We start from the raw sequence: 5,809 nt of genomic DNA, 5'->3' as shown, positions 1-5,809 counted from the left end.
TCCTTCCTTCCTTCCTTCCTCCCTCCCTCCCTCCCTCCCTCTCTCTCTCTCCTCCCTCCCTCCCTGCCTTTCTCCCTTCCCATGTCTCATCCCTTCCCTTATTCTTTGCTTTCCTATCTTTTCCCTGTGTGTGTGGTTCTCAGGATTGAATTCAGGGTCAGACATGTGACAGACATGCACTCTATCACTGATCTTTGTCCCCAGCATGCCATGTATTTTCTTTCATCAAAAGCTGCTTCCCTTCTGCTAGAACTTTCCACCCTAGCATAGGAGTCAAACCCTAGAGACACCTTGCCCACATAATAACAAGTAGTACCATTTCCCTTTGTCCTCTTGCTTGACTACACCCTTCTCTACAGCCCTTCTCTCTCTTTACAGGACATGATACTTGTTGACTTTATTTTTTTCTTGTCTTGTGCATTGAGCAGCAATTTTGTGAGAGCAAGCATCGTGCATGGATAGATGCAGTTTTATAGCCATGTAGTGTACAGTCTACATACCTAATGTCCCTCTCATGTCTGGTCTCCATGAGGACTTCCTGGTTTCCTATAAGCAAGCCAGTATTTTAAGACAGGGAAGCCATGTATCCTTATCTCAAAATAATATCATAATGTGGAAAATGCCTCTCAGTGACAAAAAGGAAAGAATATGTTCTCTGAAGTACACTTGAGATGATACTAAGCAGTCTCTCCATTCTGACAGTTCCAGTGATGGGCCTTGTCTTTTATTAAAAAAAAAAACCAAGTACTTTCCTAGTACTTCTCTGGGAACAACACTTCCTTATAGGGGCTGGAGGGCTGATGGCTCAGTGGGTAAGAACACTGGCTACTCCTACGGAGGAATTAAGTTTGTTCCTTCATACCCACATGGCAGCTCACAACAAACTAAAATCCAGTTCTAGGGAATCTATTGCCTTCTTCTGGCCTCCATGTATACCAGGTATGGTACATAGACACATGTGCTGGCAAAACACAAATATACATAAAATACAAAATAAAATAAAAAGGACCTCCTCATTTAAGAATTTCAACTTCTTTTCCTCAAGAGAAAACGGTGGCTGACAGATGGTAATTCTTTGCCATTTATAGGGTTGTTCCTCACCTTTTAGCATTTGTGTTGGAGCAATAAAAAGATTATTTTCTAAAATATTACTTGCTTACTAGCAGAAGTCGGTGAAATGAGTGGAGCATATATAGTTGGTCCCCTGTTACTACATGTTCTGTACCTATGGATTCAATCAACCACAGAATGGGAATACTAGAACAAAATATCTGCATTAAGTAAACCATTGTCTTTGGTATGATTTCCTAACAACACAGTCTAACAGCAGCTTAAAGAGCATTTATATGCCATGAGCTATCATAAGTGATATAAAGTATAATGAAATATATGTATGGGTTACATTTTAATACTATGCCATTTTTACATGAGAGGCTTGAGCATATGCATGGTTTTATAACTGCATAGTGTCCTGAAACCAGTGCCTTGGTGACAACTGTATACTAGGGGATGTTATCAACATTCATGGCCTGAGGAATTATGGCAGATTTCATAGTGGCAACCATTTTTTCTTCTGTTCCTAGCCATATACAGCTTTACAGATTTACACAGTCAAGAGAAGGAAACCTGCTTTTCTAATCTTTGGAGCTTGGCTATCTTTGTAATTTCCTATACCAACAGGACATGGTGGGGTGACACTGGGGCAGTTCTGAATGAGACCTCAGGAGGCTCTGAATGTGTCTACTCTTTCATTTAGGAATTTGTTCAGCGTCCAGGTGAAGAAATCCAGCATGTGGAGTCCCTACAGCAGAAGTCATGCTAGATCACACCATGGATGGATATGTGATCCCCAAATAGAGCAGAGTTCCCTCCAAACCCACAGCCAAAGAAAGATTTGCGAGTGCAGTAGTGACGAGAACCAGCTGGATCACTTGAAGATCCGTGAGTGTAGCTCACACTTTGTTTTGAGATGCTGGGCTATGCTATTGAGATTGGGTAATTATAAAGAGCTGGCTGACTAATAGGAACATATGTACAATAGCAAAAGCAAAAATATCCCTATAGAGGATAGGGTTTGCTGATAAGCTTTGCTGCTTGCCTCTGATAAATAGGGACTCCATTCTGGTCACATGTCAAGTTCTCTAATCTAAGCGGCTTTCATGCTCACTTGTGGATGATGAGGAAAGCCACCAATCTTCAACTCTCAAATCTTCAAATCCTGCAGCCTATGTTCTTTATTCCAAGTTCATAGAGAACGCCCTTTAACATTAACACAACAGCTATAACACGAGGAAGCAAAAACAAATATAGTTTACAGCTTGACACTCCAGGTTGAATACAGAGTAGTGAGGAAAATGAGCAATTCTTGGAAAAGGCAGTTACCACGGGGAAGAGAGGTCAATAATTAACAAGAACCCCATTACGGTTAGAGCTACACCTCGGCCTTCTGGTGCTCACAGCATAGACATATTTTATGCTTTTTATGTTCACTATTGTCACAATAATGATGGACAGTAAACTATCTGTAATTCAGTGGCTTATATAAACTTTTTATTATCATGTCCATGAGCTTTTAGTTGGCTAGGGCTCTGCTCATCTAGAGTACGGATGGCTACACAATTCAAGGTATGGGCTGGGTTGGCTTGGTTCTAGCCTGTAGGCTAAGTTACTTTAATTTTATATATCTTACATTGAGGCCCAAGCTAGAGGCAGAAATTATTAGAGTATGAGTTTTAGGAAAATCATCAAAGTATAGGAATTGGCACCAAGACATTTCAAGCCATTTGCTCCATAAGTCCACCGATAGCTCATTAACAAAGCAGAAGTGAGAATGAGCATGAAAGACAAGAAGTAGAGAGGTCTGTTCAAAAGCTCGTGAGCCATGGCTGGGTATTGAAACTTAATTCAGGTCAAGGAAAAAGCTGAGACCGATTATTCAACCAACCACACTATATTTATAGTACAATTTCTTCTATCTTTTGTATACCATTGGGCAGGAAAGATAACTAACATCTCACATAGTTTGTTTTCATTCAACTCAAACATTCTCCTCACCCATTCATTTCCTGACCAGCTCCTGCTCAGCGGGGCTCCACCAGCAACTAAACCATGTCATTTTCTGAGGTCTGCAAGACATGTAGCCTCCCACTGCCCCATTGCCACTGCATTAAATAAATATCTACTGCAGGCATAATTAACCAAAACACAGAATTGCTCTCAGCTTATTTAATGCAAAATTTTTTAGCAAAAGAAGAGCAAAAAACTCTCTCTTATCTTATGAAAAACCTAGGAAGACTCATAAATGCCTATCTTTCTGGTGTAAAGAAATATCATTAAACTTTCTTTGGAAAGGGTATCTCAATATTTTCAACCAGTTCAGCTAGAGAGGAAAACCATGCAATCTTGCTTTTAAATTCTAGCTTTGCTACATGGTTGATGACCTTGGACAAGTGATTCAACCCAATCCCTACCCCATTCTCTCTCTTTCTTCGTTCTCCCTCTCTCCTCTCTTCCTCTCTCCCTCTCTCCCTGCCTCCCTCTTTCTCTCTTTACTCTGACTCAAGCTCTAGCTTCTTTATTGAAATATTTTCCTTACAGGTGCTGGAGACAGGATCAATTGTAAAGATGACCTGCTGCTCTTGTAGAGGACCTGGTTGGTTCCCAGTACCCACATCAAACAGCTCACCACTCCAGCTCTAAGAGATATGATTACTTCTTCTGAGCTTCTGTAGATATTGCATATTCATGGGGCACGTATAGAGAAGCAGGAACACATGTAAACAAATGAATACACACACACATTCACAGAGTAAATGCTAAATATTTGGCAGTTATTACTGTTCAATCTGGAGGTAGGGAAGCAGGCAGATCACAAAGCCTCTACTGACTGAATGCTTCCACACATTGAATGACTAATATAGAATTAATCACCCTCTAGAAAATAAATAAATAAATAAATAAATAAATAATAAAAATAATTTTATTCAGAGTTACAAAAGGGTTTAAAGAAAAAGGCTAAACCAGAAAGTTCTATCAGTATATTAGATTATTTGACTAAGCTTCTAAAAATCTCAGGAGGCAAAAATGACTGTAGGGAGTCTAGGCTGAATGAGACATATCAGAAGGCAGATGACTCGTCTTAATTTGCAGGACTGTGTGTGTGTGGGGGGGTTGGTTATGTAAGAGTCATCATCATTTTGAAAAACACATATAAAGTAGGAAAACATTGCTATGTCTTTTCTGAAGCTACATTTCCTTAACACCTCTGATTACAGTTCTGTTCTTCTGTGCTTGAGAAGGGACTGAGGAAGCCAGCACACTTCGGGTTCCATTTTGGAGACAGAGAAGAGAGTGATGGGATGTCTGTGGCAGTCTGGAAGGCTGCAGGGAAAACACTCAGTTTCTTGCTGATTGCAGGCAGGATACCTACTGACTTCCAAATTCAATATTCTACTGCTATTAGTGTCTTGGAAACAGCAGGTACAATGACAATATTTGAATGTGTATTCTAGGAGCAATCAAGGCGAAATATGAAAAATCACAGTGAGCCCTTGGAAATTAGATATTACTCTCAGTCTCCACATCTGCAGTGTCTTGAACTTTGTCCCCACAAATTGAGTACAATTTCCTCATATGCTGCATCTTAAGCTCTTTAAGTTCTTTTGGTCAAAACTAAAGCACATGTGATAAACAAACTCATTTAATGCTCTGAAGTCCATCCCACAGCCATCAACTGCTAGAGGCAGTGCACGGTTGCAGAAAGACAACATTTAATTTTTGTCTCTCTTTGATCAACCAGGTAATGAGAGAGGCAGGTTAAATGTGACCAGAGGGAAAGTACATTCCTAGAACACTGTGGCCCTTTGGTTGATATCATGCTATAAAACCATGCTGGCAGGTGGATTGATGTCACATATCAACTGGTCTTGCAACGGTTTGAATTAGAACTTGTCCCGTACAGTCTCATGTATTTGAATACTTGGTCCCTATTAGGTAGGATTGTTGGGGGGGGGTATGGATTGCTGAAGGAAGTGAATCACTGAGGGCAGGTTTTGAGGGTTCATAGCCTCACCCCACTTCCATTTTATTCTCTGCTTTATGCGTTGAGGATATGATCTCTCAAGTTTCTGGTTCTGTTGCCATGCCTTCCTGCCATGATGAATGCTTACCTCTCTGGATCTGTAAGCCAAGATAAACTCTTTCTTTTATTAGTTGCTTGTTGATATGGGATTTTATCCCTGTATCAGAAAAACAACTGATATGGGGCATGTTTAACTTTTCTGTCACTGTGATAAAATATCTTGACAAATGCAATTTAAAGTGGAAAGCTTCATGCTGACCGACAGTCTGAGGTTTATCATGGTAGGGAAGCAAGGGCATCAGGGGCCTGGACTAACTTGTCCCATTTCATTCTCAGCCAGGGAGAAGAGAGAGAAATGATGCTTATTTTATTTTATTTTCTCCTTGTCATACAATCTAGTATCCTAAACAAAAGAATAGTGCTACCCACAGTGGGCAGACATTTTTACCTCTGTTAACCTAAGGAAGAGAGTCTCTCAGAGGCCTTCCAGAGGCTTCATTCCCAGGGGACTCTATATTTCATGAGGTTGGCAACTGAGATTGACCGTCCCAGATCTTGTCCATTATTGTCCTTTGCGTGACCAGGAAGAAGGGAGCAAACGAACACCCTGTGTCACACAGATGTTGAAGCACACCAGGGCTTCTGTACTTAGGAGTCCATTGGAAATAACTGAGCATTTACTTGAGTTGGGCATTGGCTCCATAGTCAGATGTTGGCTACATAGTGATG

General features: G+C 40.6%; 1 protein-coding gene across 16 annotated transcripts in view; it reads right to left on the bottom strand.

Annotated features, from left to right (window-relative positions):
- The window catches only part of Cadps (calcium dependent secretion activator), a 454,141-nt gene that overhangs the window by 331,395 nt on the left and 116,937 nt on the right, over positions 1-5,809 (bottom strand). The window lies entirely within an intron of this gene.

This window comes from Rattus norvegicus, chromosome 15, assembly GCF_036323735.1.
Source record: "Rattus norvegicus strain BN/NHsdMcwi chromosome 15, GRCr8, whole genome shotgun sequence".
Classification (NCBI taxonomy): Eukaryota; Metazoa; Chordata; class Mammalia; order Rodentia; family Muridae; genus Rattus; species Rattus norvegicus.
Note: the sequence above shows the minus strand (reverse complement) of the source record. Positions and strands in the feature narration are given on the sequence as shown.